The sequence below is a fragment of the Mustela lutreola genome, chromosome 8 (assembly GCF_030435805.1).
Source record: "Mustela lutreola isolate mMusLut2 chromosome 8, mMusLut2.pri, whole genome shotgun sequence".
Classification (NCBI taxonomy): domain Eukaryota; kingdom Metazoa; phylum Chordata; class Mammalia; order Carnivora; family Mustelidae; genus Mustela; species Mustela lutreola.
In genome coordinates, this window is record NC_081297.1 from 113610838 (window position 1) to 113636268 (window position 25431).

Here is a 25431-nt window from a genome sequence, read left to right on the forward strand (position 1 = left end):
TAGGGCGCTGCAGTGGCTCAGTCAGTTGAGTGTGGGGCTCTTGTTTTCTGCTCAGGTCATGATCTCAGAGTAGTGAGACAGAGATAGAGCTCAGCACAGAGTCTGCTGTCCCTCTCCCTTTGCTCTTCCCCCACCTCTGCTCCCCCTCTCACACACTCTCTCTCTAAAATAAATTAAATCTTAAATAGTTTCATAAATTAATATTCCACAAAGCTGGCCTAACAATATCTTTTCCTTGCATGTTGGAAGGTATGTTACCATTCATGACACATATTCATAATTCATAAATATAGAAGATAAATGGTATTCGGGGGTAGGGACAAGTAAAGACAGAGATTCTTAGGACTAGTTGAAGAGAGGAACATATCAGCTATGGGCTCATATTAACATTTAAATTAAATAAAAATAACAGAAGTAAAATCTGGACTCAGAATGATATTGTACTAAGCACATAGTTTTTGCCGACTAATGGACCAAAGTTTAGGCCTCGCAGTCTAACTGGGGAACTACGAGGTCCTGGTTGAACCACTTCACCAGTTTGACCTTCTTTTTGCCCATCTGAGAAATGGGTAAAGAATATTTATTTAGTATAGTTTTTTCTTGAAATAATACTTTCAAGAATTAATACTCTGGCACTTAAAGACCACTTTTTAAATAGCAGGCATTATTATTAATTACGATTTTAGGCACAACTATGAAAACTGTTAGAATGTAGTAGAAAAAAAATGTTTTCCTTCTAAATTGTCAGGGATAGGGTTATAAAACCTGTATATCAGTGCTAAAATACATTGCTTCATCATAAATAAGCTTAAGTATAGAGAAGGACCCTTAAAACATAGTTTGAAGACGACATTTAGGAAAGAAACCAGTAAGGTTAAATATGTTAGACTCTCTGCCCATTTTAAAGATTTAAATAATAAAGTTGTAAAAAATCAATTATATGATGTGTAGAGGTAAAAGTCCATTTGGAATTTTGCTGGGGTACTTTTTTGAGAGTGATCAATTAGCTACTTCAGTAAAAGATGAAGTAGAAAATTATTTTCCACACTTAAGTAAAAAGTTATTAAAGTGAATTCAGAATGTGATTCATGCATCCATTCAACAATCGTTCTCTGACTGTCTCAGATGGATCTCTTCCCAACATTTCTTAGCTGGCTCATCATTTCTCAAAATACATTTGGTTGAGTCTCCATTAAGGCTAATGCATCTTTCCCAAGGGGCATGTTCAGAAGGAAAAAGACAAGGTGGCCTGGAGTAGAAAGGTAGGGGCACCATTCAGAATCTACCACTTGGCCCTATATTTCACTAAGAAGTAGTGAGAAGTCTGAATGGGAAGGGAATAGTTTTCCAGGAAAGCATTTGTGCAACCTAAGACTTGTTAATGCAAATTCTCCGGGTTAACCAGCTGCTTAACATGTTTCCATGTTATTTCCTTGAAAGTGCATTCCTTTGTTTTGGAGAGCTCTCTCTTCCACAAATTAGTTCTACTTATTTGATCTTACAGACAATTTAAGAGCAAGATTCTCCTTAGTCTGCTTTTCTTGTTAATAATCTCTCTTAAATCTAATCCCTTCATTCTATCTCTTTTCTAAAAGATTTTTATTTGAAAGAGAGAGCGCGCACGAAAGAGAGCGAACACAAGTGGGGTGAGAGGCAGAGCGAGAAGCAGTCTCCCCACTGAGCAGAGAGCCCTATGTGGGGCTTAATCTTGAAACTCCAGGATCAAGACCTGAGCCAAAGGCAGATGCTTAACCAACTGAGCCACCCAGGTGCTCCTCTTTCATTCTATCGTAACTCATTATCTCCTGCTCAAAGCTCGGATTAGTGTCTTCATTGGGTCTCCCACCACCAAACACTATTAACTTTGGTTACCATTGTCAAGGACCTACCTGACCATGTCACTATTGTGCTTTTAGCTGTCTTCAGCTCTTAAAAGTTGCAAAGTCAGATGCCTCCAGGAGTTAAACCAATGACAATAATGCAGAACCCACCCTTTTCTCATGACTTCATTCCCCTACTTGTTCTCCTCCACCCTCACTGTTCCCCAAACATATCACACAGTTCCAGCTGCCTACATCTTTGCATATACGGTTTGCTCTGTTTGGAATGCCCTTTCACCTGGCAGCCCCTTGTTTATACCTGTTTAACGCGATGCTAAAAGACCCAATTATCATTTTCTCCATTTCTTGTTCCTGGCTTCATCCAAGCAGAGGAATCTCTCCCTCCTTAGTTTTAAACCATTTGAATTTGTCTGGAGTCATTTTTGTGATCTTTTCCAGGGAAAGTTCTATCTTTGCTTGCAACCAAGGATGTTTATGAGGACAATCATTAGCAAATAATGAGGAAGTTGTCATCAATGGATGAAAGCAGAAAGCAATTTTGTGAGTTTCTAAAATAAAGTCAACAAAAATTTAAGAATAATTATCTTTAATATTCCAATTTGAATTGTGAATTAAAAAGTGGAGTATGCAACAGGCAGCTTTATGGACAGATAATCCACAGGTCCTGCAGATGCCATGTATTCATTGTACGTTCCGGTCAGCTACTTGATTTCACTACGGTTCAATTTTCTCATTTGCAACATAAACCTTAGAGTTGTAACTAACTTCTAGGTCTGTTAAGAGGATTAAATGAGGTCAGAGCAGTTTGCAGCATGTAATAAGTTTATTAAAAAAATGAGCTATAATGATGATGATGATGATGATTAATATTCAATGTTTCCCAACTTATTTGACACTAGGATCTTTTGGGAAGCATCTCCTGGGATTGGTAGTCCATGAAAATATTTTACAGAGAATCGATGGGAGACTGTAGTTCTCAGCTGGGGTTGTTTTTGCATAGTAGAAGACATTATTTGGCAATGTCTGGAGACATTTTGGGTTGTCACCTATGCAGAGGGGGATGGCGTTATTGGCATCTATTATTAGAAGACCGAGATGCTGTTAAATAGCCTACCAGGCTCAGACTAGCTCTCTAGAACAAAGAACCATCTGCCAAAATGTCAATAGTCTTGAGATAGAAAAACCCGGGACTAAGAAATCATGCTCTATCATTTCTTCTTATACATAATCAATAGTCAGCCATAAAAAGACACTTACATAGCACTGGGTAAAGGATCTTGTAAACGATAAAAAAAAAAGTGGGGGGTCTTGTTCAACAAATATCTTTTGGAGTAAATAGTCATGATTCTGGTAAGCATCTGATGAAGACTTGTTCAAGGCCAAGTGTAATGCTAAGCGTTTTATATCTGTAAGTTCATTCGATGCTCACAACTTAGGGCTCAGGCACTCTACACACAAGGAACCGGCCACAGAGACGGTAGTAGCATGCCTGTGACCACACAGGTAATGGCAGATTTGATGTAGAGATTCAGATGTAATTGCCTCCCAAATCTTCCCTCTTTCAACCACACGAGGCTTTCTTATTGAGACAGCATCAGACTACTATTATTTTGGCAGCAATGGGGAAACAAAAACTTGGAAGATGTCACCAATATTTGTTTACATTTGGAATAAATCCATCTAGGTAAAATATGATCCCTACCATTATACAAGTGGTGGCTGCAAATGTATCATACGATTTGGAAACTAACAAATTCATCAATCCAAATGAAAGTGAAATAGCATTTTAAATTCTTTTATGATTATAATGTACCGAGAGTCAAGGAAAAGAAGCCAAATATTATTGTTAGTCTTTTCTTCTGTAAGGCACCGCAGATTCTGATCCGTTGGTTTTTAAATACTGGCTGACATGGTCGAGTTAGAGTCAAGTCAAAACTGGGAGATATTAGTTCTATTTCCATTAGCTATGTTGCCTTATGAAAGTTACTGAGCTCATCAATTTCTGGGGACAAAATGTATCCCCTACCTATCTTACTTTTCAAAGACCATTGTGCAAACATTTGTAAAACTTTGAAGGAAGTTGTTATAGGAAGCTAAAATATTTTACCAGATGCCCTGAAGAGAATTCTTTTTTTTTTTTTTTTAAAGATTTTATTTATTTGATAGAGAGAGATCACAGGTAGGCAGAGAGGCAGGCAGAGAGAGAGAGAGGAGGAAGCAGACTCCCTGCTGAGCAGAGAGCCCGATGCGGGACTTGATCCCAGGACCCTGAGATCATGACCTGAGCCGAAGGCAGTGGCCTAACCCACTGAGCCACCCAGGCGCCCCCCTGAAGAGAATTCTTAAAGGGAAAACAGAAAATGGTTGCATGAGCTTCAGTCAGGTACAGTGGGGATTACAGTTTCCACAATCAGTTGGGTCTCCAAATGTCTGGACAATTTCAGCTACAACATTTCTAAGTACTTTCCACTTGGGTAAGATGGGTTTAATTTTCCTACCGACAGTCCAATGCAAATTTGTCAATATCACGGTTTAGATACTGAGAAAGGAGAGACTAAAATGTAGTTTAAAAGAAAAAAAATAAAGATAGCAGAGTTCCATTTAATATTTACTCAAATAATAATAGCAATCAGGAATTCTCTTGGCTGAACGTTAGCAGAAAATCCAACTTCAGTGGCTTAAACAAATAATAAAGAACTTCCAAAAAGTCAAGAGTAAGAAAACAATCCAATTAAAAGCTGGATAAACTCTTTGAATAGACATGTCATCAAGGAAGATCTATGGGTGACAAATACGAAGATCCTCATCACCACAGATACTCAATATCATTAGTCACTAGGAAGATTCAAATTAAACATAATTAGATACATCTACACTCTTTTACTATGTCTAGACTTTTTAAAAACATTGACAACACCTACTATGGGCAAGAATGTTGGACAACCGGAACTCTTGTACATTGCTGGTAGGAACGCTCAATGGCACAACCACTTGCAAAAACAGGATACCATTTTGCTATAACGTTAAACCTACACTTATCTTAAGATTCCCTTATCTATTTCCAGCTATTTGTCCAAGATAAATAAAAACATATATTCATAAAAAATGGTGTGCAAATATTTATAGCAGCCCTCTTCATACACACCACAAACTGGAAACAATTCAAATAGCCTCCGATGCCAAATGAATAATTAAATGGAAGCACATCTGTACAAAGGAATACCGCTTGGCAGTAAAAAGGAAGAAACTACTCATACATGTGATGATGTAGATGAATCCCAGATGGATGTTGCTTAAATGAAAGAAGCCAGAATCCAAAACTATTTCATGTCTGTGACACTCTGGGAAAATAATAGGAACAGAATATAGATCAAAGTTGCCAGAAGTTGGGGATGGGGAAGAGTTGACCACCAGACATGAAGAAATTTGGGTGTCTTGGAAATCCTAATCCTGACAATGGTGATGATCATGTGATTGCCTGTGACAATTAAAACTCTTAGAATTGTACACTGAAAAGAGGAAATATTATTACTTTATGTAAATTATACTTCCATGACCCAAATTTTTAAAAAAAGCAGAAAATATTTTGAGATGAAAATATTCTGAAACTTCATCATGGTTTTGGAAATGAAACACAAGGACTTTGAAATACAAAGAACAACATATATTTAAAGTGCTTAGTAGAATGAAAAGATGACATCAGTTCCCATGCCTTAAAGTTTATAAATGTGGAAAGCAACATATACTTTAATGGATGGTAACATTTCTTTCAAGTAAGGATGCTCCAGAGATTTTGTAGTACCTCATTACGAAGAGGCTGGCTCCTAAAATGTCAATAGAATTACAATTAGGATTAAATACACTCCTCTATTTCAGTGACTAGAAAAAAGAAATAAACCTTTCAGCAACATTGTGAATAATGAAAATTACATTAGGTAACTCGAGAAGGAAAAAAAAAGGTGGAAAGACAAATGATCAGAATTATTAGAGCAAATTAATGAGAAACAAAGTCCAAATGGGAAAATGATATGGTCCAAATCCTACTACATTACAGTGTTCGTTAAGACTTATGAAATCTATAGTTTTTATTTAAAAAGCAAGTAAGAATGCACATTTTGAAGATAAGAAAAAGCCAGTAAAAGTATTATATGATTATAAAAAATAAAAAATTAAAAAAAAAAGTATTAAGACTGATTATTGTATCTATATTTATAATTTTTAGTGGTTTTCTTGATTTTTCAGATTTGGAAACTCAGATAAGAGTTGAATAAAGAAAGTTATTTGATATGGTATCTTGATTTCAAAGTATTTAAATATTCTAATAATATTAAAAGCAAAGATTGATCCTTTTTCATATCCTTTTATAGTTACAGCCACCTGGGTAGTTGGACAACATCTACAATATTAAGTCACAATATACCTATCATAATATACTAAAAATATGGAAGGTTTTCTGAAAGCAGATTTTAGGCAGGGGAGGTATTAAAATGAATTTGTGGCTCTAAATTTAAATGCATTTAGTGGAGTGGAGTCCATGCATGCAAAAAATCAAGTGCCTTGATGTGGATGTGCATACTTCATATGGCTAAAATAAAATAGAGATAGAGCTTAAGTTACTGAAAATACGATCTGCTTATTTTAAGAGGTTTTGCAGAAATAATCCCAGATCAACCGAAAATTGGTTCATCTATTAACAAAGAGATAGTTCAAAAAATACCTAACTTTTGCCTTGAGTTTTTCTTCCATTTCGGAAAAATGGCAGCCATAAATAAATGCTATGTATTTAAAACTATAACTATCTATGTATCCATCATATATGCTTTCCATATGCTTTTGTAGCAGCCAAACATTTTGTTTAAAATTGCAGTGTTAGAATTCCTATAAACTAAGGAATTTAAGGTATAAAACTTCATGTCTAGAACGAACCAACCATTGTTTGCAAAAAGGAACGAAAATGACACATACTGGTTACCAGTCATGTCTGCTACAATTAGACCATCCAAGGTCAAATTAATCCTGTGAAAGTCCAAGAAGGATAAAATTTCTTTTTCTATAGCTTTCTAATAGCCATCAACCTTGATGAAAATATGCCACCCGCTGGACAAGAAAAATATTGACAGGTATAAAGAAGCAAAGGACAATACATCTCTATTAGGCTGAAATGATTTGCAGAAGAGGGTTCAGTCAGTAAGGCAGGCAATTGATGGTATTGTTGGACTAATCAAACAGGTGACTGACATTGCTTCCAGAAATGGACCTTGAAGTGGAAGCCTTCCTCCTTGGTTCAGTGACAACTGTGCCATGTAAAATACTCTTTATGTCCTCAAACCAGGAAGGGAAGATAAATGAACTCTGCAGTTTTTAGCCACAAAATACCATTTTTTAGGCAGTATGCCTCAAAACTTCATTTTTTTTCAACAGTGCTGGTATGGTATATAGTAAATGCTTTTTGAAAGAGAGCACTTCCTTTCAGCACTGAATAAAAAAACCTCAATTAAAAATTGTCAATAGGGGTGCCTGGGTGGCTCAGTGGGTTAAAGCCTCTGCCTTCGGCTCAGGTCATGATCTCAGGGTCCTGGCATCGAGCCCCAAATCAGGCTCTCTGCTCAGCAGGGAGCCTGCTTCCACCTCTCTCTCTGCCTGCCTCTCTGCCTGCTTGTGATCTCTGTCAAATAAATAAATAAAATCTTAAAAAAAAAAAATTGTCAATACATCTACTGCTCTCCAGAAGCAAATCAGCTTTCCTACAGAGCCTCCTACTTCACCAGTCTCCTGCCAAGATACAGCTGACAACTAAGTCATCAACAAGATGACATTACCTATAATTAAAAGCAAAAATAAACAAACAATAAATACTGAATTTGAAGATCTTAAACAAATATGACATTTTGAGACTAAAAACTTCTGGCCCGCCCTCCCTCCCCCATGTTAGCCTCTGCATACCTGCTTACTTTTTGTCCCAGTAGCCACAGGGAAGGAAGACCTGTTGCTCCTGTGATTGGTCAGCAACCAGGAGCTGTGTTAGGCCACAGTTTTCCTAATGACACTGATCGTGTTTCTAAAAGCTCAGCCGTCATGAGACACCCCTTCATCCCTTTCTGTATCCATGTCACAAGAAATCAGGCAGGAGATGCCCACCTGGGGCAGATGTAGCTGGCCGTGTTGTTTCAAAGTCTACTTTCGCAGGCTTAACTAGACACCACAAATTCAGACTGGAGAAAAGATAGGTTCATTTAGGTGTCTGGGCCCAAAATTCATGATCTAATCTATGTTTTACTAGACAGAGCTGCCCTACAGAGGATTTGGTTACTTTCCATGCCATTAACAAAGCAGTAATATGTTTCTTATTTGGTTTTGGTCCTTTCATCTAGCATCCTTGGTTGGTAACTCCCTGAGAAGGAAGGGTGAAATGCAGAAGAGGACTTGAGCACTCCCGGACCCATTGGCTATAAAACATCTTAACAGCGTAGACACTTCAGGTCTGTCTCTCACAATCCACTTGTGTAAGTCCAAGCTCAACTACCTGACTCAGACTTTCTGCTGCCCTGTAACACATACCATCTATGACTTTCTTCAAAGGACACTGAGTAGACCACAGCAATAGAAGAGCTGAATTGAAAGGGTTCAAAATTTGTGACCAATCCCATGTCTTAGAGGATTTATGTGAACATAGTATTATTCTGCTGAAGGAAAACAGCCTCAAGTTGCAAGTGATCTCTAGTGCTTGGAGTTAGATAAAGATGAAGAGTATTTTGGACAGAATGATGCCTTTAAATATCTACCCATCTGCCTCGCCAAGTTACAATGAACTACGAGTTTTTTTGAAATGTTTATAGGTTAATGCTAATAAGAAGAACCATTAAGAAAGTTCTCCAGCACTCTACTGCCTAAATGTTGTGGGAGGGATGAGAGGACCCTTAAGGAGGGTATTCTGGGGTCACTTAACAATGAGGATTAAATGCCCCCCTCACACTTGACAGTAAATGGCACATCTTTTAATTTGTTTTTGGTTTTGTAGGGACTCAGTAGGAAAGCCTCAAAACTATTGGTGTGTTACATAACACAGTCCTCAGATCTCTACCAATTGTGAAATTTCCAGAGGTTATTTATATCGCTTGTTTTAAATGAATTAAAATGACAGTACTTATACTTATTTTTCCAAAGGGAAGAGAAAATACTTTATTCAGTTTTATAGTTTTGCAACTAATTATTCTGTTATATAAAAGTACAATAATTAGCTGTTAGGCTATAAAACTGAGGAATGGCTATAATTTAAAAGAAAACTGTGTCATTAACTATTAATTTCTCTACTTATTTTTATGATGGGTTTATATTTCCTAGCGGGTTCTTTACACATATAACTTTCATAAGGTAAGGCAAATTAAATGCTTTGTACAAATCATTTAATAACTGAAGGAACAAAGGGAGATCATAAATAACAGCATTTTCACAGGGTCCACATGGCAGGTGGCCAAGCCACCAGGGAGAAATCTCTTTCCTTACGGTTGTCTAAAAAAGAATTCCCTTAAGGCAGCTGTTCCCATCCTGTCCTTGTTACACAGCCAGAGTCCTCTGTGACAGGAAATGCCTGAACAAAATGTTGGGAAGATGTCATATCCAATTAGTCTAACACCACTCAAAGGGACTGGATTATCTCTATTTGTTTATTCGGGGTAAAATTCAAATGAGGTTTGGGGCCTAAAAATTTGTCTCATTTTAGTGATTGGATTAAGATGATGTGAAATTTCATGAAGGGTCCCAAAACACGAGAATATTGCTCACTGGGAGCAATTTTAAAATTTAAAATTCACCTATGCACTTAAAATTTTGCAAGTGTTGTAAAATTCTACTTCTTCAAACAGGTCTATATGTGGTAAGTGAACTAATCATTTGGGTCATTTTGGTGTGTACAGTCATTGTCACAGGAGTCATATGAACTAATAAGTAAACACTAAAGAAAAACTCAACTCCGTTATTAAAAACCAACCCGATTATTCAGTTGACTGAACTGAAATTATTATGACTAATAATAGGTTTCCAGAGGTAGCAGTAAAAATACAGGATGCCCAATTAAACTGGAATTTCAGACAATGGTTAGATTTTTAGTTTAAATATGTCCCACATAATATTTGGGACATCATAAATGGATTGTGGTTGAAAAAGAGACTATTATAGTTTGGGAGGCCAGAAATGTTAAATAAAATTCAGAGCAAAATAGTCCATACAACTAAGGTGTAGACTGAACAGAACTTGGTGTTCGTAGGCTCTGGGTGAGGAAAGACGGAAAGAGGTCCAGTGTGGAGGTGTGGGCAGGGATGCTGGATAATGGGTTTGATTTGGGATGATGTTGCTTGATTTGTCTTGTGATCTCCAAGAAATGTTCAGTAGATAGCTAGATATGTAGATCTGAAGGCCAGAGGAAGAATATAAACTGTAAGATACAATTTGTGAGTTATCTACTTAGTTGGCAAATGAAGCCCTTTGTGTATATGTTATCTTCTAGAAGAAATTTAGAGTGAGAAAATGGGGTCTTGAGGGCTGGCTCTAACATCCACCTATGTAATGTATAAACTGAGCCTTAGTCTTATATTGAACCAATGGAGCCAAGTCATCTTTTTTGAACTTAAATAATTCACAAATATGCCTTTTCCAGTGAAATATTTCTAGAGTTAGTGGGTATTAAGGCAGGCACATACTGCATGCAGCACTGGGTATGGTGCATAAACAATGAATCTTGGAACACCGAAAAAATAAAATTAAATTAAAAAAAATAAAAGGAAAAGAAAAAGAAAAAGGAAAAAACTATATCCAGGAGAAAAAGAATACAAATAGATACATCTTTAAAAAGTGAGTTACCAGCATATATAATTACATACATTATAGAAAATTTGTACACTATAGAACTGTACAAGCAAAAAGTTAAAATAATTTGTAATTCCGTATTAGGATACAACCACTGTTAACATTTTGGGAGATTTATTTCTAGTCTGTTTTATTTGTTCAATTTTAAAAATCAACATCAATTCAGTCACTATATACTTTTTGTAATCTGGTGTTTTACTTAAAATATTGGGAATGTTTTCCTCATGTATTAAATACTCTTTCATATTATTTTAATGGTTTCCTTGTATTTAATCTTATACTGTGCCATATGTATTTATGAAAAATAAAAGGCACTCTATACCTTATGTACAGATCTTATCACCTGTCCATGTGGAAGAGTTTATCAATTACCATTTTTGCTGTAGTTTATACACAGGATATCTATTCATTCCTACCTCTTCTTTCTCATGTTCAGATAGACTCAAGAAAATACAGACCCATTTAGCTGTAACTAGAAGTCTGTTAAAAAAAAAAACGGAATAAATGTGATAGGGTCAATAGAAAAGAGAAGTGGTCTGTAATTACTTCCTGATCAAATCCAGTACGTTCACTGCTAAATATACATTAGACTTATCTTGATTTTCTTTAAATCTTAAGCATATAAATACAACACATAAAATTAAACTCTGCATTTTACCAATTAGATCATAACCAGCTCATTAAAACACAAAAGCAGATTGTATACATTATCACTGCTCATGGCAAAACCACGCTAGGTGGTGAGTGGGTACTGATTGTCATAAAAAAGTGTGCATTAGAAAAAAATCCTATTGGTGACAGACATGATTTTTCAACCATAAAAGTTTGTTGCTAATGCACAAAAGGATTGGGATCAGATCATGTGACTTATTTTTTAATCTACTAATTACTTTTGTTTTGTTTTTCTTTTTTCTTTCTATTTGATTACTTGAAAATTTACTGATGTTAAAACTGAGTTATAGACAGTTGAATAAAAAGAGAAGATATTAACAAAGTATTTTCAGTAACTCCCCATTTGTACCTCCTGCCAATTTAAGTGATACACAGAAACAAAATTTTCTTATACTCACTATAGGAAGCAATTCTTGCTATAGATAAAATTTACCCTAACAAGCAAGAAAATTACTAAAACAGATATTTCTGAAATTAAGTTATTACCAAAAAAGATTGCTTGATAAATGAAGTTTCAGAACAGGAGAGGCTACAGACACATGTTGAAAAATGAACAGAAAGAATCCCAAGTTTTGGTCTGAGTTTTAATATGAAATTATTGCATAATCACCAATTTTTCCAAATGTTCCATGGCTCCTTCTACTATTTAAAAAAATAGTTTTAAAGAGAATGCTAATTCCCCATTTAAAGACTTTGAGATAGGAGTTATGCAGTCCTTGAAATAAATCTTCAAAATAGAGAAGCAGAAGATTTGGTTCTTTTCCAAAGAAGTTATCAGATGGCAGATGTCATAACTGTCAAAGCTCTGACCGAGTCTTCCAGCTTGCACTACCTTTACTGTGAGGCACATTTTGGTGATTTCTGGGAAACTTATAAAAATAGTTTTATCATAATTTTTGAGTCTCTTGGAAAAAAACAAATCATGAATCTTTATAATTATATATTTATACATATTAATTGCATTCCTAGGCCTGATCTCTCCTCTTGAATGATTATATTGAAAATGAGCACTACAACTGATTCCTGTGACTTGCAGTAGTTAAGGTCTATTAAGTGTCTGCAAATGCTGAATTAGCCAATTCTGAGCCATTGTTCCCAGGGAAACATGGGCCTAGGTTCCTGCGAGCCTCTGGTCACAGCATCCTCATCAACCAACCAATTTATTAACTTGTTTTATGTGTGTTTTTGTTTAAAGACACTTAATTCAATAAACGTTTTTGATCTTTAACATTGAACTCAAGGCCAACGGCACTACCACTTACACCGGAATGAAGTTAATCTAGAAAGAGCTTTCTCCTGTAAGGCACATCCCAAGCCTTCTTGCAGGGAGGAACACTGGCCAGAACTTCAGTGCCATGCTTGGGGGCCAATCCCAACAGCGGCATCACCAACAAAAATATAAAAATGAGACAGACTTGACACTAAACAGACCATGAAAAGAACACTTGTTTATGGCGGAGCACTGCCTTGCTTATTTTCAGCCAGGAACATGAGGGTGCTCACTGGGTGACTCACGTTTTTCACAACTGTGCACATGTTCAAGAATGACCGCAAAATAAATTTTAGCAAGTAAGTGAATTCATAAATACAGCATCCCTGAATAATGAAGACTGATTGTATGAGGATAATTCATTTAAGAAGCTACAAAATGAAGAGTATCAGAACAGGCTTGCCTTTCCTGACACTGTCCCGGCTCACCATTACCAAAACACCAGACTACCCTCTGCATGGGCAGGAGTTTTCCATTTCCTCTTCTCTGATGCGCTCTATTAAATTCAACTTCTGTTCAAGGCACCAGGCTTGGCTCTGTTCAATTAATCTCATAAAGTGCATAAAACGATCACTAAGTTCTAATTTGTCATCAAAGATGACCCCAAGCTCTTAAACATGTGCAGGTCTGATAAAAAGAGGGAGGGAGGAAATGAAGGTTTGGTTTTTTTTTTTTTAAAACTACTGGCTTAAGAACTCTAACAGAGTTAGAGTTCTATTTCAAGTTCATTCATTCAAGGGCTAAATAGACACACAGAAGTGATTTTTTTCCTCCATTTTCTTGTTAGATTAAAAAGGTGACTGAAGCAGAGCAAGTAAGCAAACATAATTAAACATACTTAATTTATAAAGGTAGAGCCTAAAAATGGTTCTAAGGCTAGTCATACAAAAGGGCAGTGTATCCTCTCAAAGATAAGAGAAAGAGAGAACAGAATCACTTGTCCATAGGCACACCCAAACTTAACCAGGTTGCTACTAATGACAGAATTTATTTGGCTTGAATTACCCAGACTGTTCTGGACCCTCCCCCTCTATACTGGTGAGTTTTTTACTTTTATGGCCTATGACTGTGATGGCTCATTCACCCAAGAAGGAGAGAGAGCTGGCTCAAAATAGCTGCCCTGGTGGTAAGTAGGTTTTGAAAATGACTATTTTGGTCTGGCTCATCAGAAGTGGCATTTTGACATAGTTCTCTTAACACGGACAAGTATATTTAAAATGCTGTATTTTTCAAGGACCAAACAATGGCTACAACAGATATTTCTGGTCTTTACTCCATTCTGTATCCCATCTCGTGGAATGGGTCAGCCTTGCAGGGAGACTGAGGAATACATCGTCATGACTTTCAGGACACGCACACCTTTTCAAGATCTTGAATTCAATTCTTTTGGATAAATACTCAGAAGTGTGACTGCTAGATTATATGGTAGTTCTATTTTTAACTTTTTGAGGAAACTACATACTGTTTTCAACAACTGCACCATTTTGCATTTCTACTAACCTTGCGTAAGGGTTCTAATTTCTCCACATCCTAACCAACATGTGTTGTCCTCTGTTTAAGCGAAATGAAATAAGCTAGTCACAGAAAGACAAATATTGCATGATTCTACTTATTTGAGGGATGTTAAAATAATTAAATTAATAGACTCATACATGGGCCTAATGGTTGCTAGGGTCTGGGGGAATGGAGAAATGGGAAATTACTAAACAATGGACATAAAGTTTCAATGAAGTAAGATAAATTCTAGAGACCTGCTGTACAACATTGTACCTCTGGTCAAAATTACTGCATTGTACACGTAACAATTTGCTAAGAGGATATATCTCATGTTAAGCATTCTTACAAGAATAAAATAACATTTTTTTAAAAATGAATAGAGTAAGGACACGTCTTGTGCATATCAACGGAAATTCTTTTTTAAAAGCTAACTGACAAAAGGCTTGTTTTCTGGAACATATTAAAATGTTCCTTTGAGGAAAGGGCAGAATCAAACATTCACTTAACCCCCAATTTTTTTCAGTTTTGTGAGAATCTCAGCTGCATTTTTGTAAAATGTCACATTTTTGTTCAATGTAAAGATTTGTTCAATTATATATTGACCATATTTATAAAAGGATTTGCTAAAGATTACTTACACGTGTCTTTCAATATTTTCATCTAGAAAAACCCCAAGAGTCAAAGTTACATTCCTAAGTGTAAGGACATATGATTGATACTGACTGTATTTCTTTCTTGACTGAAACCAAGTCAGCTCACCTGGACCTAACATTCAAGATGACATGGCAAATCAATTTTAAGAGTGCATTCACAAAGCTTGAACCCTCTGCTCCAATGACACCCTCACCACTTTAAATACCCCCACTCCACTTGGAACCTGCATAAGATTTTCCAAAGTTGGGTCAATATGAGAGCCAGGGGAAAAAAAAAAAAAAAAGTAAAAAAAGAGAATCACTTTATGGCTGCAACAGAACACAGCAGAAATGAGGTAGAGAAAATCATGGACTGTTTACATTGGCCATCTTTGATAAAGGCATTTGAATTTTCTTGCTTTCAAAAATGATTGTTTTTCTTTGCCAGGAAGTAGGCATGTGTTTCCATTAGGGATATTGTTGGAAGATCCCTACAAAGAAAAACATCTGCATCATTATCACTACTGTCAGAAAACTTCTCTGGCAGACAAAGCAGCAAATGCCACTTGTCTCAAGCAGCAGAAATGCTAACTCATTGCATAGCCCAGACCTGAAAATGAACTAAACTTCATTTAACTTTTGGAAGTGATATGCCAGGTTTAATTATAGAATGCAAGAAGAAAGACACCAAAATGCAACATTTTTTAATGTGAAAATATTTCATGAGACTTTTTGTCTCTTGAAGAAAAAGTAGGTCAATTTTATCAACCTCGAAGATGATGTGAATCTGACTGCATTATTAACCTGTCCTTACGCGGGAAGAAAAGCTCAAAGATTAATCAGGTTGAAGTGCTTCATTACTACCTCCCCTCAAGCAGGTAAATGCTATCCATTCAGATTGATACAATTTCTCTCTCAGTCACTGATGATTCCTGTCACATTGCCCACTCATTTTTTTAAAAAGAATTTATTTATTTATTTGATAGAGATCACAAGTAGGCAGAGAGAAAGGAGGAAGCAGGCTCCCTGCTGAGCAGAGAGCCCAATGCGGGGCTCGATCCCAGGACCCCAGGATCATGACCTGAGCCAAAGGCAGAGGCTTAACCCACTGAGCCACCCAGGCGCCCCTGCCCATTCATTTTTATTAGAGATAATTTTCAGCACAACTCAGCATTAAAGGGAAACAATCTTGTGATCTCATGTCTGTTTTTTTAAAAGATTTTATTTATTTATTTTGAGAGAGAGGAGGGCCATGAAGGGCGGAGAGGGGATTCAGCAAGGAGGGACAGAGGAGGAGGAACAAGCAGACTCCCGGCTGAGCAGGGCGTCCAAAGGAGGGCTAGATCCCAGGACTCTGAGATCATGACCGACCTGAGCTGAAGTTGGATGCTTAACCGACTGAGACATCCAGGTGCCCTTCAAGCCGGTTTCTAAATCTGCAGTGTCCTCTTTATGAATATGCAAATGCATATTCTTGAAAAGTCTTTTATTTAAATAGATTGGGTAGTCCCTTTGCGAATCTGTTGAGAAACTTATCTCTCTGTATTGTAGAATTAAAGACATTCTACACTGGTATGACCAATGAAATGCAAAGCCCATTTATCTGTCAATTTACCAGACTTGTTTTTTAAATTGAGTGGCCTGTCCTGCTATCTAATGAGACTAGAGATACCTTCATATGTCGTACCTATCCCAGTTTTTATGACCCTACTTGAAGACAAAGTAGGAAGTCAAGGTACCAATCCAACGACTGAACAGTGGAGAAGAGGAATGGGATCCATGATAGCTCGGGGACATCAAGAACATTTTTTTACAAAAACTGCAAGGTCTTTCTGGAAGCCATAATGTTAGATTATGATGTACTGTGATTACAAACAAGGTTAATATTTAGGGAACCAAAAATAACCACCCTTGGGCTGAGGTGACACTGAAATTCTCAGCAAGATCCTGAGTCGGCGGCACAGTGTTTTAAAAGTGTGAGAAAGGCACAGACTGCTGTCCTTTGGCTCTGAGATAAGGAAACAACTGATGGATTATTGTTCTCTAATCTCTACCCTGAAGGAGAAGACAGGAAGTTCCCCTTCTCAAAATAAGAGAAAGCATAACCTTCTGAAGAATAGAAAATGAGACTTCCTGGTTGAATCCTAGAATTATTGACATGATTCCCAGGGAGCTGTTAGTTTTGTGGCCTGAGTTTCCCCATGTGGAGTGTAAGTAGATCATTCCTTAGATGGTTTCCTAAATTCAATATTATAATAATTATGGACTACACAGCAAGATAAGATATCAGAGGAACTTAATCTAGGATTCCCCAGGGGTTAAAACACGATGTGTATATATTTGCCTGTGTGTGAGTATGTGTGTGTGTGTGTGTGTGTGTGTGTGTGTGTGTTCAAGGAGATTTGTAACAGCTGACAAGGATAATGAATCTTCCGCTGTTGAAATTATATATAACAGAAGCCAATATTTGTTTCTGTTGTGTGGACATTCTTCAAAGACCAAATTTAATAAAGATGGAAGGATTCTCTCACTTTTAATTATTTTATATAAATTAAACTTCAGGTTATTAAATAGACACGAAGTTTTATCAAAGGAACTAATCAGTAAGACTACTCTATCAAGAGTAGTAGGTACTTGATTACATTTGAATGTGGTTCAATTAAATTGCTAAGTAACTGACTTAGAGTTCCTCTTGAAAACTATGAAAGCATTTTTGACTCTTTATTATACTCTCCTTAATATTGTTTCTATTTTCTTATTCAGTGTAGCTACTCATACAAATAATGTTTTTAGTTTCTTTTTGCCTTTTTTTTTTTTTTTTCTTAGTTTGAATTCTGTCATTTCAGTTAGGAAGCACTTGGATGGAAATAACAAAAGATATACTTCAAAATAGCTCAGACCAGATGGTTTCCAAATGTTGCTACATAATGGAATCACCTGGGGGGGTCCTTGGAATATACTGATATCTGGCTCTCACCCAACACTCTGATCAGACAGCAGTGGGGTGAGAGCGGGGCATTCAGATTTTTAAAAGTTCTGCCCGTGATTCTCCTGTGCAGTTTGGAAAATACTGGCTCACATACTGAGAAAAGCTAGCAACAAGAAAGTTCAAGATAAGGCGAATCTAGATAATTAGTTCAGGGACTTAATCTTTTTATCAAAAACCCAGGCTTTTACTCCTCTGGAATGTTCCAAATGTCCGTTTTGTCTTTGGAGGCTTGCTCTCCTTAGAGCCCTCAAAAGGCCGTCATAGTTCCAAAAAAAAAAAAAAAAAATCATATCCAGACAAGATAAGATCCAGTAGAAAAGAGGTATTTATCTGTTTCTATGTCTTTCCTTAATAGCTACAATAAACTCCCCAGAAACTTGTCATTGGACTTCCTCTCTTGCCACATTAGCTGTATCAGGGTCACTTCCTCACCCTGCTAAACCTATCATTCACAAGGGCTTACACTGGGGCACCTGCCTTACTTTAAGCCAGTAAGACTAACCCCTCTGAGGGAGTAAACTCATCCTTCCCTGAATTATTCTGGGGGAAGGATGCAGAGGTAGGAGGTGTAAGCACCTAAATAAAGTCATCTTTCCAGCCATCGGAGAGAAGTGAGGGAAGCTGTTTGGTAGGAAACATGGAGTGTCCGCTCTATTCCTTTCTTCCCCATTCTACTCCCTCTACTCCATCATCATAAGATAGGTTTCATCTTAAGTAAGATTTCTATCCATTCTTCTCCCATCTTTCTTTGCTCCATAAAAGTGAGAAATTATGAGGATGGCAGGGCTCCGAGGAAAATCAACTGGAAACAATCTCGTTCTCCAAGCATGCTTCCTTGGTGGTAGGGTCTTATTATAATAAAATCCAATTCTTTTCAATATGCATTTTGTTAGTACTTGCAACCCATCCCCTTCAGGCCCAGAAATGTATAAAAGACATGTCTGCTGCATGGGTATTATATTGCCAATTTAACATATTAGTAGAATTTCCGTTTACATTTAAGTATACTTTTCAGATACACAGTACACACCAAAATACGTATCCCTAAAGTGTTCCTACACTGACAGCAGAGCAAAAGAAAAGCTGGAAGCAGCTGTGGTGAAATACTGGATGGTTAGCATCTTGACCGCACCTTGGTAGCAATTCTTATCTTTGGTAATGCTGAAGTTGCCTTCTGTGGGAGTGTAATGGTAATTATGGGAGGCCATCTGCTTAGTGGCGAGGTCATCACTCAGAGTTCTTCCAACACGTCAGTGGTCAGTGTTTGCCTACTCAAGGATCCAGAGACATCAGCCCTGCTGGTAAGACAGGAAAGAAACTGGCAGGAAGTATGCCTTTCTCCACAGCCGTGTGCCATTTGTCTCTTAGGTCAAACTTGCCAGGAACTAATTAATTCAGAAACCAGGACGTGGCTAGGATCTCACTTAACTGTCTCCTGACAAGATAGATCAGAAATGCTACCTGCCAAACTGCTCAGCAAACTTATGGCTCAGCGTTAATTAACTAAGTGAGCACAGACACCCCGTTGGATAAGATCACTGGAGGCTAGAACTCGCCTCTTGGCTGCTTTTGCAAGCGGTCCCTGTTGGTTATCATCACTATCCGTCGGCGGGATTGGCTCCGTCTTGAGGAAATCCTAGAGCAGAGACTCTTCTCCGGTGTCCAAAAACAGACCCACTGCCTTGGAACTGCTCCGCATTTGACACTTAAGAATGTCGATAAGGATGTGATCTTATCGAAACAAGGACACACGTGCCATTGAGAAGAGCCCAGGTGAAGCCACAGGGAGAAGCAGCTCAGGTGAACTGCGTTTTGAAAAGTAGGCAGAGAAAAGACACTGGCATTTAACAGTTGAACCCCAAATAGCTTAAACTTCATTTTAAAATGTCACGTGGTATATGAGACAGGCGAGCAGAAGCCTGTGAGGCTCAGCTAAAGGCTTCGTGGGAACTCTCTCTGGTCTTTCAGATGCCTGTGCTTTCTGGTCACACGTAAAGAAAGAAAGTGCTTCCATACGAATTTGAGGATGCCCCAGTGAGGAGAATGCTGGGGACACGTCTGTCCCTTCTGCCCAATCCACACTGCTTGGGTAGATAGTTGAGTCGGCCGGGTGTGGAGTCACTCCGGCAGAAGGCACCATACTCCATCACAGCTGTCAGGAGTTGCAAAGAGCCCTAGAGGTTTGGGCTGAGAACCATGCCTGTTGCGACCCTGTACTTTTTTAAAATTCACATCCCAGGGTGCCTGGGTGGCTCAGTGGGTTAAGCCTCTGCCTTCGGCTCAGGTCATGGTCCCTGGGTCTTAGGATCGAGCCCCGCATTGGGCTCTCTGCTCAGCAGAGGGCTTTCTTCCCTTCCTCTTTCTGCCTACTTGTGATCTGTCAAATAAATAAAATCTTAAAAAAAAAAAAAATTCACATCCCATGTGTCCTTAGAATAGACATATTCTTTTTTTTTTTTTTTTAAGATTTTATTTATTTGACAGAGAGAGATCACAAGTAGGCAGAAAGGCAGGCAGAGAGAGAGGGGGAAGCAGGCCCCCACACGGAGCAGAAAGCCGTATGTGGGGCCCTATCCCAGGACCCTGAGATCATGACCCAAGTCAAAGACAGAGGCTCAACTCACTGAGCCACCCAGGCGCCCCATGAATACACATATTCCTAATTTATAAACTTTTTGGAAATCGTTTCACTGAATAACATATTGTGGAAGATTCCAAGAAATACATGACCATACAACGGTATATGTATTGTTAGAAATTTAGAAGACTATGTAACTATTAAGAGCATAATGCAACTGAATTATCACTAAGGCCATATATATAATCCCCATGGGGCACTGAGTGGGCATGAATTACATAACAGTGTTACATGTAAAGCAATCAGGCAAAACTTAAAATTATAGAATCAAATAGTTTCAGCAAGCATTTCTCATGAACTTCTGCATTTATTATAGACAGATAACCAGATTATAGAAAGGATGGGAGTTAAAGGATAAGAAAGCTCCAATCAGGGAGAGGAAGCTTGTTGGTTGTAAGGCTCTGGGGACTTTGGCTAACTCCTAATTGGTTTGGGATCTCTCTTAGAATCTCAATGTACAAAGCACTACCTTCTCATTATAAATGTACAAAATGACAAAGAATATGTTGTGGGAAATCCCATCTTATACTTAGCATAATTGGTGCCTCTGTGCATGTTAGAGAAAGCTGGCCCTTCTTCAAGACACAGCCATCTGCCAGGACATCATAGTAATAAATATTCAAATCCACGACAAAAATGAATGATGTCCCAAAAAGATGCAGTGCATAGTCTTACTTACGATGCTTGAGAAGTTCCAGAAGAATAGCTAGCATAAGTACACTCTCCTCTTCAACAGGAAGAAAGGGAATTCTGCCAGTCCAGGTGATCAGCCTGATACTTAAAAAAAAAAAAAAAAATCTGGACAAGTCCTGGGCACAGAGTTGAGGAGCAGCAGCTGATGAGAAGTAAACAGAAGTTGGGGCTGTGGGGGAGGGGGGCACAGCAAGCACAGAGGACTGAAGACACGGTCCAAAGATGCATTGAATTACAGCTAGCACCACAAACACCTTCTAGGTGTCTGGTGCCGTCATCTATGGCTTACTAGAGGAGACCACAATGGAAGAGAAAGTCTGTTGTGACCAGAGATCATGAACAGGAAAAAACTTGCTGAGCCGGAACTCTGGCCAGACTATGTTTAGCAGAGTCATTCCTTTCCCTGGGGCCTCCTCTGGGTGCTAGCTACAAACTAAAAAAGTCATTGATCCGGGGCCTAATTTACCACTGTCCATGAACACCGTAAATGTAATATGTTTGTATTAATTTTAGCAGCAAACAGGGAGTCTGAGGGATTATTTGTATACCTTAGGAAAGGTCAATGGAAAATTCTGCTATAAATGGAAAAAGCATTCATGTAGAAATGATCTAAGCCCCGAGGCCCTAAAACTAGTAATTGCTACATTTTTAAAAGAACCAAAATCGCAGTCAGAATTAAGAAATCTTCAAGTGAAAACAGTGACGGGGGGTGGGGTAGGTATCCTTCTCACTCAGCTTCTTTCCCTTTTCCAGACACATTCAAAGATAGAAGCAGTGGAATGAGAGGAGGTAAAGACAATGTTTCAGTGGTTACCTGACTTTTTGATGCTCAGAGAAAGGGAAGGTAGCGGAGAAGGGCGGGAAACAGGAAATGTCCCTGAGTTAACGCACAACACCTAATGATTTTGTTTCCTTAATAACCTGCTACATTAAAAATAATGTATATTGAATGGCAGGGTCTGAAACAGTATCTTTAAGAAATTATTTCTGTTAGCAAAGCAAGTCAATAAGCTTAATTACAATGCATCTGCAACTAACTAGTTTTATATATTGAAATCAGTCACTGAGGGAAACTCTCCTTTTACTACTTTTTAGCTGCCAATATGTATATCAATACTGAATACACTGAAATGTATAGTTCAATAAGCATATGTCTTCCTAACAATTCTACATATTGCTTTCCTAAAAGAAAATCGATGTCTGTAAACATCTGAACATTTGACATTAAATAAACAAAATAGCCTGACAGATGATGAAATTGTGAATATTTTGCTTGTAAACTCACGTTTATGTATCCACTGTAAAACATCTTTAAAATTAAATGTAAGTATTTGATAGTCAAATACTTTCTGGAATCTTACAATAAGTTAACAAATGTAAATCTTACTATCACTGGTAATTCAATGAAAAAATATTTTATCTCCTACAGAATGGAAATATTTTATGAAATATGAAATATTTCTTTTTCTCATTAGTAGATCATTATAACGAACTCGACTAAAGATGGAATAAACGTTCTGAGGTTTTCTTTTTTTTTTTTCTAAGTTTTAGCTTAACAGGGTCCAATTTTCATTATATACTAAATTCAAGTTTAGGGAAAATTCATTTACATAGTCACATGTTCAAATGTGTGGCTACCTCAGTCTGTTTTTATACTTGGCTATGCAGATATTATAAAGCCATAATTATAATAATAAGCAATTTCATTAAAAACAATTTTATTACCACAATGAGTAAATCAACATTTTAAATGGACTCTTTATTACCCAAGTTCATCCTTTCTAAGATGAAAATATGAGTATCAAGTATGATTCAGTGGCTCTCCTACTTTCCATCAGTAAGTCATGGAAATCTTAAAAATTCCTCCCTCGGCTGTAGTCATGTGCCAAAATTAATTAAAGCAAATGAACATTCTAAATGAATCTCTTCCTCTTAACTATTGTTTGAGTAATTGCCTATGCTTGACAAGGTATTTTGCATGAAATATCAACAATGTGATTTGAATCATATAATTACAAACTCTTCAACCATAGTAACTAATAAATTATTGTCCTCTCATGGGACTATCTTCAGACATTTAAAATATTTATTATTTAGAAGTTCTACCGAATAATTATGGTGTCTTTATAATTTTCTAAGACCTCAAATTTCTTCCAACTTTATGATTTGGCTATTTTAATTTTTACTGAAATATAATTGACACAGATCTTTGTCGTTTGTGGAGAAAGGACATATATATATATATACATACATATATATATATATATTTTTTTTTAATCTTGTTTAGGAAAGTCTAATTTACTTAGCTAATGTCTAGCAATCCCAATTCTCTCAGTGTATAGTGTCAGTTGGCTAGTCTCTATCTTGGACACAGAAGTAATTACTGTCCCGTCTGTGAGGAAACGGAATGATTTTCAAAGAAATGTAAGAGAACGCAGTTATAATGCACTTTCTGAAATAAGGAGTAAAAAAATATCTGGCAGTCATGCAGGTGGTCATAAAGAAAATTTAACAGAATATTTTTTCAATTAGAAACTCTAGGAGGTAGGATTCTTTAATTTTGCTACACAGCCAGTAACCTTTCCCACGTTGATTTCATATGGGCTTATAGTCCACAAGTATTCTTTAGAAAAATGTATGTGGCGCTGTCATCCTTGTTATGACCACATGCCTGTACTGTTATCCCAAAGTGGATAGGACCTGAAAATTGTTTAGGAAATGATTTCTACAAAATCAGTGAGCGAGAAGTTATCTGTTCTACTAGATGTTCCAGAAAGACTAAGTCCCCTCTTCTTTCTTCACGTTAAATAAAGAGGGTCAATACAGCACTTAACATGGAAAATACACATCTGTCCACTGCCATCAAGGCGATGCTTCTTGTTGGCTCTTCAGACCTCCATGAATTCTCTGTCACCAGTGTCCCTGGTCACTGGCCCCACCCTTCTAGAAGCAAGACTGAGAAGGAGAAAAGGATGTATCCCTGTTGGCCCCATTGCTGATTACAGGAAACAACGTGAAGAAAATGCAGTTCAAAAGGTTTCCAAGTATCAGGCTTAATAAATATTTGGCATCTTTGGGACGCCTGGGTGGCTCAGTTGGTTAAGCAGCTGCCTTCGGCTCAGGTCATGATCCCAGCGTCCTGGGATCGAGTCCCACATCCGGCTCCTTGCTCGGCGGGGAGCCTGCTTCTCCCTCTGCCTCTGCCTGCCATTCTGTCTGCCTGTGCTCGCTCTCTCCCTCTCTCTCTCTGATAAATAAATAAAAAATCTAAAAAAAATGAAAAATAAAAAATAAATATTTGGCATCTCTTATATAATCAACAGGCAGACAGGAGGAAAACAAAGTAGTCTGGAAGACAAGATTACCTGTAATAGTTTTTTTTTCCTCCAGCTAGCATAGCCGGCATTCTCCCCAATATAGCTATTTGTTGAAAATGGTGCTGCTGCCTCTAGGACTAACTTACTAAGAAAAGGACTAAAGGCATATTTGAATAGACATGCATATTTGTGATAGATTCTGAAACACATTTGCTAAAGCTTGATCTTAAAAATACTAAATTATTCTAGTAGAGGCTGAAATTTTCTGCAAATGTCGTAACTCTTTCGGTGATATAATGCCAATTATGCAATGATTAGTAACTAAAATTTTTATGCGGTCTCTTGGAAATTTGGATTACAAATATATGAGAGGATATAAAACTAAGCCACAATGTATTGTCTTATGTTAAATGAAGGAAAGGAAGAACTAAAAGGCAAAAATTTTGAATAATGTTGTTGGTACACATGGAACACTGATATGAATAGGGATTATGGAAATGGGAACCATGATGCAATTTTCCAATTATTTTGGTTCATTACTGATAAATAGTGAAATAATGTTTCATTGTTTCCACATTTCAGAATGTTCTGAAATATTGTCCAAAGCAAGGGGAATTAGAACTGGCCTAGCATCAGGAAACTTTGCTGTTACTAACTCAGGCACTAACTAGCTTGAAAGACAACTTAAACTTTCCAGTTCTTATTTTCTTATCTATAAAACTACAGTTATAATAGATTAAGACTCCAAAGGGCTCCGTTTTAGAGAACTTACCAACGCCCTGCATTTATAAAATTTGCAATGCCTATTCCTTGAAAAATGATTCATAATTTTATAAGAGTTGCAATCACAAGATCCACTAAGAAGGGTATAACTCCCCTAAGTCTAACTTTCACAGGAGGAGGCTCTTTCTAAGGTTCCTTTATGACCTATACACATTACTAAATTTTATGTCAGCTACAATAGTTACACACTCACCACATGAAAACCAATGTATTACATATATGCACACCCATACCAGT

The 25431-nt window shown here is 37.3% G+C and overlaps 1 protein-coding gene across 3 annotated transcripts in view; it reads right to left on the reverse strand.

The window, feature by feature from the left end:
* LIN7A (lin-7 homolog A, crumbs cell polarity complex component) overlaps window positions 1-25431 on the reverse strand; it is a 153719-nt gene that overhangs the window by 41374 nt on the left and 86914 nt on the right. The window lies entirely within an intron of this gene.